Below are 12,051 nucleotides of genomic sequence, written 5' to 3' on the forward strand. Positions count from 1 at the left end.
GAACCTTGTGGAACTCCATGAATAACTGTTTTTAACATTTCATGTTCCATTCACATTTCCAAAATGTAGATGTCTCCTACTTCACTGTAAAGTCCATTCTCAGTGGATGTGCACTGGTGGCCTCAAGTTTCTACATCACACTGTACAAGTTGCATACTGGACTTTAAAGCTGCAGTAGGTAATTATATATAATGTTTATATAGAATAATTTTTGACATTCTTGCTGAAACTTTCACTATATCCTGACAGTAATACATGAGACAGATAATCTGTAAAAATCAGGTTCCTCTAGCTCCTCCTAGTGCTCCTAATGCAAGAATCTGTCAATAAGAAACAGTCAATCAGAGCTGAGAAAGATAGTTGATTGTTTAGTCTTATTCCCAGGGCTTCAAATACTGACTCAACAATCAACTATCTTCAAGCCTCCAACCCAGAGCATCTTTATATCTTTCTTTACTCTGATTTGTTGTTTTCGTTCAGGCCCTAAATACCATTAGGAGCAATAGAACAAGCCAGAGAAACCTGATTTTATTCTGTGTACTACTATCAGGATATAGTGAACATTTCAGTAAATCAGATTTTATAAAAGTTATACTGCAGCTTTAACTCGTTAACTCCACAAAAGGTATTAAAGTGAACATATACCTGTCACATTAGATCATCATCTCCTGATTAGATAATCAGTTAATTATTATAGCAGGCAAACAGTGATGATGGTAGAGAGAAATACTAATAATAAGTTATGAGTTATCGATACAATCAGGTCACTGGGGCTCACTGACTACAATGTAGTAGTTTATGAATTACCTGCCAATTACCTGTAAACCTTTTCATTATGAATCATTGTCACAGTGATGAGTGTGTGACTGTGAGTCTCGAAAAAGCTGAACTGAGTTATAAATAAAATGGATGTCTATGAAAATTCATGGGAGAGAGATATGGGAGGATGACAGGATGTAGGGACCTTGTGGTCACATGGTGTGTGTCATAGACCAGCTAGACCGCCAGATTGGAAGGGTGCGCTTGGTTAGGGATTATGGAATAAGGCATGTCGTGTGTATAGCAGCGCAGCTCGAGTTGACTGCCTGAACTAGCTCGCAGGTCACCATGGGTACAAACCATGTAAAATCCATGTCTTTTTTCTTTAATTATTATTTTATTGTTTGTTTAGTGTTCTGTTATTATATATGTTTATGTTATTTACGTTTTCTCATAATTTTTGTTTCTTATTCATATGACTCTATTCCATGAAATTCCCATGTAAATAAATGAGGGGATGTGAATTGTATGGCATAAATAAAAAGTTAAAAAAAATACAGATTTAAATAGCAGTAGCCTCTGGGAAACAAAGTGAAACGTAAGATCTGTTTTATCTGAGTAAAGTAGCAAACAAAACAGTTTTCGTGATAATGGTTGATTTTACAGGTCCTGTAATATTCCCAATAATTTCCAAGAATATTTCTTAGAAAGAGTTTGACTGTAATTTGACTGTAATTAAACAGAAAATAGAGAGTATTAGAAGATAGTAAGGAGCAACTCATTTATTTTACTTTCTATATTTATAAGAAAGAACCTGGAGATGATATGGTACAGTCATAAGTGGTTGTTGATAAAACCTAAAATGGTTCGCAAACCTCAGTAATGCAAAAACTGACAGAGATTCATTTAAACCCAACTTATTGTTGTAAACTGTAATGTTAATATCAGATGCTTTCTAAGAAATTATTATGAAACATCAGGACCCCTAAAATAAAGTATTACCATTATTTTTTACACTTAAATGAATGAATCCAATTTCTTTCTTCTTTTTTTTCAATTTCTAGCACAAGCTGTTTGTGCTCTGTTTTTTGTGGGTTTTATCTTCCTGGGTGGAGTTTACATTGTACAGTGAAATATTTATACATTCCAGTATTTTTAGACTCAGTCTATGTAAATGCATCTACTTTTAGGCCAGCAATTGTATAAATAAATAAAGGCAGAGTTTTGTTCCTGGCAGTGCAGAGAATGCTTTCAAACTGAATTTAGTCTTTAATGCTGGGAATTGTGTAATTCGATCATCAACTAGTCTTAAACTACATTTTACTTTCCAGGATACTTCAGTGGAAGTTGCTTTGAAGTTTCCTATCAGTGCCTGAAATGGGCCTGTAATCGCTAGTACCGGCACTTTAGTTTGTGTACTTGAGTACCCTTGCTTCTTCATCACCATCACCTCCTGATGAGTCTTTAAGTAGGCTCCCCTTAACACCTGTGTAACACTACCCTACTTTGCCTCTGATGACGATAGTGTTGGTTGCCTTTGTTGTTTGGTTGGTTATGTTTAGGCATGAGAAGTGAGATGGTTAGGGTTAGAAAAAAAGTCAGGGTCAAAGTCAGGTTAGGGTTAAAAAAGGAAAAAAGCAATGCACTCTGTGTAAACATAGTTTAACACAGAAAACAGCGTTGAAAGTGTGAATGGATAACAAATGGCTAAAGAATTAGGGTTATGTTGTGCTTAGGGTTGTGCTGTCCACCAAACTCCAGCGAACACACTGACCCACAGATTTACTCACAGTCCTTCCCTCAATTCGAAGTTTGGTGTAGAATAAAACTTGTGTCAATTAGCTAATTTCAATCTCACAAAGGCCTATAGGTTTATATGTGTGTTTGTGGGGATAAATGTGTTCCAAATCCTGTTTTGTCACATGTGCACACGCACTAAATAAGCATGAGGAAGAAGACAAAGCGCCTTGAAATTAGTGGTGGGAAGAAAGATTAAAATCAATGGCACACACTGTATGAGCATGTGCGTCTAAGTGTGTGGCACTATAGGGACATGTAGGCCATGGGGGCTGCTGTTCAGGTCTAATATGCATAGCCACTTCACTACTACTGAAGAAGATGAATACTTTAGCCTTCAGTTGTGGCTGCCGGCTGCCCTTTCCTCACTATCTGCTGCTTCCACTTCCATTTTTCTTCTCTCCTTCTTCCTCTCTGTCTGTTTTAGCATCCCACCACATCTCTATGAGCACTGACTCCAGCTTCCTGTCCTGCTATCTTTTTTTCTTTACTGCTGCAGTACCTCAGCTACTACAGACTCTTTCAATTTCTGAAGCATGATTAGCAAAGTCATCACCAGCTTCTTCTTTAGTTTCATACTCATACTCTTTCAACTCTTATCATCTTGCTAAACTGTTCATTTTAGTCCATAAACTTTTCTGTTATTAGTCTTTCCTCTCTCCTTTATACTCTCCCTGCCTTCCTACATCCTTCTATACATCAGTGTGTCCCTGGTGTCTTGTGTTTCAGTTGAGTGAGTGATCAGTCTTCAAGTGCTGCAAAACTCCATTCAAGGCTGCCATCAGTGTGACAATTAGGCCGGTAAATAAAGATAATGTGAGCCATCTGGGGTCCTTAACTGCTGCACTGCAATTAACGGAGCTGATTGGTAGGCAAAGCTTCTACGAGAATGGTGCGAAATTAGTAAAACAGAAAGAGTTTTGGGGTAGTCAGATTACCACTTCACTTTGAAAGCAGTGGGACTACACTTAAAAGAAATATGTTTCATTGAGTAAGGTGGTACAAAGTATATTAATACTGAATACGACTGCCTGGTTCAACAGCTGCTGGCGATGCATCAATCCATTTCCTGATCTTGTGTTCCATCTTAACTTCACTTGTGAACAAAATCCCAAGATACATCACCTGGGGCAGTGGCTCACTTGAACTGTGTCAATCAGCTTGCAGCCAGCTTGGACAACCAGGCTGAAAAAAGTCTTTGCTGCGCGGTGTCCGCTGATGCTCTGCAGAGTTAACAACATGGCATTAACTTCGTGTTGCTCCACTAGAGTCAGCTGGCAGGCTTTCTGTTTAAAGCTGCAGACGTTAACTTCATTTGTTGATTCCCGTTAGCGGGAATCACAGGAAAAAGGCAGGCTCTTGTGCTGTACTTTAATACTTCATAGTTAATGGTCGGGCCTGGCCGCACCAAGGTCCAGGAGCTTATCACCTGGTGTGGGCAAGCGAGGTGAGCGAGAGAGTGGAAAAAGAACAACAGAGTGCTAACAATGGTGTGCCCACTGGTTTTGTCACCTGGACATCGCAGTCAGGTTAGCCCTATTCCAAAGGAATCCTTTACAGGGTGGCTGGGCTCAACCTTGGCTACCTTGCTTAGCCTGCTGCTATCACTGTTTTATTCTTTTAAATCAATCTGAGTTCAAATTTGCTTTAAGACACTTGATCTGCATGAATAAAACCTCATCTGTGCAACCCAGTTCAAGAGGTTTCATTCTGAGCCATAAAACAATCAAATTGGTGCAAGTGGCAAAACATTGCGCCCCATGAGAATTCATGGCATTATGACTGCTTTGCGTCACCGCAACCTTTGCGCCTGCAAATGGTTACAGGCCTGTGAATTTAATTTGCAGATACATTACTTTAATTATTATATAGTAAGACAAGAGAGCGATGATAGATTGTTTTGTTTTTTATGTGCTTACTGATGCTTGTCTTATGGTAATCACCAACTGAAGGTCATGCTTTACCCATCTTTAATTACTGCTACTGTAAGCTACATCCCTGGATGCACCAGAAAAGATGGACAGACAGAAACAAAACTTGCAGTGGCATAGACAGAGTGAAAGTAAAGTGACTGCTAGCAGGAGTAAGAGAGAGGAGGGTAGAGCAGAGTGAAAAGGGATCATGAGGTATTACACAGTTGGCAGAGCTTTGGCATGCAGCTGAGGAGTGTTCGCCCGATGCCAACTCTCAGGGTAAGTCTGCTGGGCAATGCCAAGACTTCCCACTGTGGCCTCTGTTTCCTGACACCTGTCCCACAGCAGCACTTGAGGAATCTGCCTGGCATCACAACACAAAGACACAGAGGGAGAGGTCCCATCTGCAAACCTGGCAACACATCTGAGGAGGAGAGAGAATCAAAGGTTATTCTTTTCTGTGTTTCTCAAACTAGATATCTCAATCTCAATGGATCAGTGGTTTCGCTCACAGGGATGGAGTAAATCCGCACAGATTATAACTTTGATGAACTTTAGTTGTACGTAGGCTCTACGTCAAGCCTACACTGTAGCCTATGCAAGTGACCATTGCCATTGTGAGCATTCATACTTGTGCGCTGGTGTGTGTGTGTTGTTCTGCAAACACAACCAAAACACTATCTATGCCACTGTGTTGAGTTTTTTGTGTAATTCAAAAAATGGCAACTGAAACTGAAACTCATTGTCTTACTCCTCAATCTGACTTGTGTTTCCCTCGAGGGATGAGGGAATACGAGGGAACAGAAAAGAGCATGCAGCAAAGGCAGCGTCCCTGTTTGCTTGTGCCTTTTTGAGTGTGTGTGAGGGTACACTTGTCTGAGAATATGTGTGCATGTTTGAAGAGGGATTCTCAAACAACAATATTTACTCATTTGGGTAATAAGGCAAACCGGATGTCATATCAGTGGATGAGAGCAGGATGGTTGCGACAAAATATAAAAACCGGATGTTACGTAGCTCCCTCACACAAGGAGAAAACATTGCCAATCTGGACAACCAGATGCTAATAATGAATAAATGACATAAGATTTGTTTTCTGCCTCTTAAAAAGACATTTGTCCTTCCTGCCATCGCCAAGAGCTTGCTCATGGTGTTGGGTCTCTGTAAAGAATTTTATAAGCAGTATGGTCTAGACCTGCTCTTGTTATGAATTGGCACTATAGAAATAAAGTCAAATTGAATTGAATTAAAACATGTTGTGTGAGTTAACACAATGTACAATATTCATAAAAAAAATGCAGCTCAAGTATAAACTGTTCCAAAAAAGAGGAATGGTTTGCAAACAGTTTTGAGACAACATTACAAATTCTGGACATCTTTTGAAAAAACTTTGAACTTATTGTTCAGTTTTGGGGTATTACATTTTAACACTCTTCTGGTATAGTATGGCAACTAGCCAGTAGGGGAGGTTGAAGGCTGACACACAGGCTGACACAGACTTCCCATCTCTTACTGACTCCTTCCTGATGCTACAGCTGAGACACAGTTCCTCTGCGTCTGTCAGGTCTGCTGCAGCAGAGGACCAGGACACCAGCGAGGTGGAGACAAGAGAAATCGATAGGGAGTTAAATTGAAGAATCTGTGCCCATTACTTTCCCTGTTTCCCTTCTTTCTCCCTGTGTGCCTGAGACAAGACTGCAGCAGCGGCTCCCCCACTCACATTCACTCATTTCAAGAGCAGCTGAGTGTGTTTGCACATGGAGAACACATGCCCCCCCCCTTGGGGCAAAGAGAACAACCGAGGATTTATAGAGCTATTCGCCTATGCAAAAGTCCACTGGTGATTGAAAACTTTCCTTGACTGTATCTCAATTTTCAGTATTTAACGCACTGGTGTCTCACTCTGCTATTGCTCCTTGACTTTATGTCTCTGGTCTGTCTGTCCAGCTTGCTTCATCCCCAGTCCGCAGGCTCATTATTCATTTCACACCAAGCAACAGAGCAGAACAATTCAGGATCACATCTATTTCAATCTAAAATAATCACCCTTGTGAAATCTAATAAATTATGCAGCACTCAATAGCTCTGCACCGGTCCTCTCTGTATTAGCACCAAGCTAATGACGCCAGCACATTATTCTCAAAGTCACTGTGGAAAATCTTTAGGCACTTCCCATTCATAGGATTTTAGGGTTGATCTTGGGTTTTAATGGACAGATAAAAGACTAACATGTTTTGCTAGCGGCATGGCTCTTGGGATGGTCAGTCTTCCACTGTGGTCCACACAGAAATATCAACTGTTGCCATGACATTTTGTACCAAATAACATGAGAACATTTTTCCTCCAGCAGGCTATTTGCGGTTGGTCCAGAGTAAAATGTGTTGTCAAATGTCACCATGAACTGAATAGATTACAATGGAATTTGGTGAGTTCACTGGACATTGTAAAACTGTACAACATAAGGGGGATTTGCCCAACTTTAAAAATATTGTAGGAAAGCCAGGTGTTATAACAAAAAGGTTATAAAAGTGGTATGCCTAAGGGACCAGCCCTAAGGAATAAAGATCACGAAAGCCTTTGGGATCAATAACTGCTGCGCATGCATTCTCAAAAAATCCTTGTAGACTCAACATCTGGCTATAGGAACCGAGATTGTGCTGTCTTATCGGTCTTATCTGCTCCTGAAAAAGTTCTTTGCTGGTGGTTAGTTGGAGCCTTGAAGTACTCTAAACCAGACGTTCTCAACTTTTCTGGTGTGAAGTTACCTGAAAGTAATACACATGAGGCTGTGGGTTCCCTGAGACTACATAATATCAAATACACCTGTGTTTAATGCCCGTCTAATAAGATTGAGTTATTCCATAACAGTTTATACTGTAGAGTGGCTGATTAACAGTGACGATTGTGAAACCTGTGAACAGAACAGCCATTCTTATACATTCTGTCATTCTTGTCAATGAAATAATAGTGGAATTAAAATAGCCCCCATTTTTCTGCTGACCCCCTCAAGGTCCCCTGGTTAAGAACCACTGCTCTCAACTGTAGCAGCCTGTGCCTGATGCATATTTATGAGCAATAAACCAGACTAATTGCTAACTTCTGATATGTGTGAGCCCAGTTCCTCTTCCCATTGCAGTTGCAAGTAGTAAGCAGTCTGGCCCCTCATGAAGCTTTAGCTCTGTGAGTCTGTTATGAGCACGAGATTAACATACTTTGCTAGTGCTAGGCAGTTGATTTCTAACTTAGCTGAGGCAGTTGCTCATTTGCTGTTGCAATTTTTATTTCATAAATACAGAATAGCCTTGTATGAGTTTAATTTTACTTAATCTCTACAAACAGGTATCTGCATATGAATTCTGAAGGGAACCAAGAGTTTGACATTGGAAGCATTCTGGTTTCCATTCTTGGTCTCAGTGACCAAACGAGTTTGAGCGGGCTTTGGTTTAATGCAGGTCAACAGTCTGTATGGAGAGCAAAAGAGGCAGAAATGCAATCTCAGAACCCATCACTTAATGGTCTTTACTTTTACTTTCATTAGTTTTTTTTAAAAAAATGATCTGCATTAATATGCAGATATATGTTATTAGAGAAGAAAGGGAGACCCAGTTTGAAGAGAAACCAAGATAGTTCTTTTCATTTTTGTACTTTTTAGAGCCTGTACTTCTTCACTTTGGAGTAAAGAAGTTCAATCACTGCAATCACTTATTTTTTTCACAAGTATATGTGCTTCTACTTGAGTAAAGAATGAGTGTACTTTTGCCACCTCTGTTGATTGGACTGCAGAGAAAGTCTTGGCCCTGATATCTGTTATCCAATTTGTGCTGCCTGCACCGGAAGCCCCAGAATCGTCTTCAGTCGATAGTCGATGGGTTTGGAGATTTTGTTTAGCCTTGCAGTATGTTGTTGAAACTGTGTCAATACAACAATGTCGCCTAAGCTGGCAAGACAGCATCACGTTCTTGCTGTATCTGTGCTAGAAGTGATCCCCATTCCACCAGCTGGTCATGGTAGTACAAAGCTCAGACCTTCCTTTTCTGTGTGAATAAAAACTACTGTGATTGGTTCTCGCCTGCCAGAAAATTTTGCCTTTTAACTGTAGTGCTGTTGCCATAGCATTACTGTATTCTGATCTGACCTGATGATGCAATAAAATAAAAATGTATAGGATGATAATGCACTGTATACTGTAATAATAGCCAGTCAAGTATCTCATTAAACTTAATTTCTGAAACTGTAACCAAAACAGGTCACGGGCCTATAGCTGGCGGTGGGTCCCTCGATGTCATGAAAACCAATATATTTTAATGAGCCTGCGACCTGGGGCCAGACAATAATTTTCTTATTTGGGTCACAGGCTGAAAAGTTGAATAACCTCTGCTGTAAAATACATGGTAGTTAATGGTAAACTTATAGCCTACAGTCTCCACTTATCACCTTGTGGACAAAGAGCTGGTGGGTGCGGTTGAATTGACAGGGGGCCACGCTGTGTAAAGAGGCCAGTGGAGATATGGTCAGCGATGAGTGTGGTCTATTTAAAGACCCTCAGGGTTTCGCACTATTTTTAATTCTTCAGTCATTGGTTGTGCTGTTATCTGCTTTGCACACCACTGGGTGACTGCAGGTCACATACACACAGACAGAGTCAAGATGCCATAAATGAACATGGCATTGGTGAATTAGTCTGTTCATGTGAGTACATGTGAGTGTTTGTCTTGTCTGCCGAAACTCTCATCCTATAAACCACTAAGCAGGGAGAACTGCTCTCTTTAGATAAACAAAAGTCTATATAATCCACATATAGTTACTTGCCTTTTGTCTAAAACAAAGTGTTTAACAATTGTGTTTTGGCATGGGGCAGTGTTGTAAAACAGGCAAAGTAAACCATTCCAAGGCCTTTCTGTGCCATTATTTACTGTGCCTTTGTGATTACTACCATAGATCACAGCAAAGCAGTCGTTTTGGTTTGCAATATTTCATTCGATTTGCAAATCACTCTCTGAAGCAATTACAGTAAAATCATCTGCGTTGCTTTGAGGGACAATGAGCAGTTTGTCTCGACTTTGTCTCTGTGTGAAGTTAAATCAGTGTGCAAATCACTAACATGGTAGCAAGGAGAGGAAGGGCCTGGACACACACATATGTATGACTGTATGTGTGTGTGTATGTGTGATGACAGGGAAATGAACCAGAAGGGACTGTAGTCTGATGGAAAAAGTGAGTTTCTAATCCTGGAAACACTTAAAGAGTCAGACCACTTGGATGTGGTCCAGATCACTCCCTCATCAGTCCCAGTCTCTTCCTCTCTCTGTTTGGTTTCTGTACATTTGTAAAAGAGCATTTCATAACCTTTCTTGTATCCTCGTCATCATACTCTGTGTCAAAAGTCCATCAGTTTATTATTCAAAACCACCAGAAGAAAACACTTAAAATATTTGTCACTCCTTTTTGATATAATTGAATATTCAGTACAGTGGTGGACTGGCATGGCTAAAAAAAGGGCACAAACTTTGCAGTGGGGCAGCAGAGTGCAGTTTTTGTCCTACTTTTTTGCTACAAGCTTTTAGTTTGTAGTTTGTAGTTTGGGTATACACAAAGGTTTAATTACACCTGCAGGGCTGACAGATTTAGTTTTTAACATTCTTGTTTCTAATCAACATATAAAAGATGCTTCCACTTCCTCCCACTGTACAGAAATTAAAATGAAAACATCCCAGATACGGCCAATGCCATCTTTTGCCACTGGTGCCAGAGTCTACGCAGTAGTGAACAGGGTTGGTGCAGCAAAATCAAGGTTTCGCCCATACACCCAGTCGACTCAATCACAAGCAGGGCTCAGCTGTCAAACATGACTTAAAACCCCCTTATTATAGCTTCAAATTAATTAAAACCAAACTGATCAGAGTTCTTGAACATACAGTACATAAACTTTGGGAAACATTTATTTGAACTTACTTAATAAATACATATGGAAGGTTCTACACATTCATTATTACCATCAATCCAGTTTCATATTAAAAACCCTCAAAGAAATTCAGCGAGTACACTATGTGAGATTACATTTTCAGTGTTGACAGCTGAGCACTGTATTTCCCTACACGTACGATGGAGGGGTCGGCCCTGTACAGTAAATTGAAACCCTGATTTCACTGCACATAGCTGGAGGAATATTTTAGGAAGCTGAGGCAGACGCTGTCGAAGTCCTTTGGGATGCTGCAGCCTCAAAGAGCTGCTGGATTCTGTAATTGAATTAAATTACAGAGGGGAACCGAGGTGGGAGGAAATAGTACAGTATGTACAGTACAATCTGAGCAGTGATCTACTGTAGGTTGCCCCTGTCAGTAGTCCTACAGGCTTTCTAAGCAACACATTTGAAATCAGAAATTAACATTCAACAATCTTACATTTTCATTATTATTACTATTAATTACAATATTAGGCTTTTTATTTTCCCAGATAATGTATGTACCATAAAAACTATTGTTGTTATAAATTATACTTACATGTTACACCAAAATTAGTAACACAGTTGGTCGTGTGTGACTTTGTGCCGTATTTTGTTCCGACCCGGAGCCAAAAAATACATAGTGCAAGAACAGGCGTATGAGGTGCAGAGTGGGAATGACAGAGACACCATCCACCCTGTTACAACTCAGTGTAGTATCAAAAGGATTTTAAAGCTGTTATTTTGAGTTAGAAAAGTTTCATAATGTTGCTTTAATTTTTGTAGTCATTTTATAATTTAGTACAGACTGACTGCTAATATGCACACCATCAGCAGCACACGTGTATATGCAGAAACACAGACACATACACATCATATTATGTCATGTACATAATATGATGGGAATCACATTGCAGGTAGTTTCAATCTGACACTGGCATGAATGAATATGAATGGATGAAATAGGATTAGCGTCTTTGCTATTGATTAGCTGGCCGTGTAATAATTAAAGCAGGTTGAGCCGCAGGGCTACTGCAGTGTATATGTGCGAGTGTGTTATGAATGCCAAGGTCCCCAAACTCGAGATCGTTCCACTCAGCACAATCACAGCTACCTCTCCTCCTGCCAGCACCACTACAGCAAAACCACTGCATGGTCACGCAAGACGGGGTTTACTTTGTGTGTGTGTGTGTGTGTGTGTGTGTGTGTGCGCGTTTGAGAGAGAATGAGAGTGAGAAACAGAGTGACCAAGTGAGCCAAGTAGGAATCTGTTTAGCCATTTTATTTTCCACTTTTATTTCCACTTTCTTACTGCACTAGAGCACCAGCAACTCGAAACAATCTTTCGTAGTCTTTCCAACAATCACTTTCCAACAAACTCTGGTTTGGTCAAAACAAGACCTTTAATTCACAGAGTTAGATGCGAAAATGGGTGCAATGGCTGCAACGTTAGTTAATCCTTGGGGACTAATGCGCCCGTCAAAGTACATCCACTAAAAGTTCTCTTAGTCTTTCCACTGTTCGAACAATCACCAACTCTGGTTTTGTTTTACAGAGACTTGAGCATCAAATTGGCATTAAAGGAACCACACTAAGCTGGTTTAAGTCATATTTATCAGATCGTTCGCAGTTTGTACATGT

This window comes from Morone saxatilis, unplaced genomic scaffold (assembly GCF_004916995.1).
Source record: "Morone saxatilis isolate NCDOM2014 unplaced genomic scaffold, NCSU_SB_2.0 Contig15, whole genome shotgun sequence".
NCBI lineage: Eukaryota > Metazoa > Chordata > Actinopteri > Moronidae > Morone > Morone saxatilis.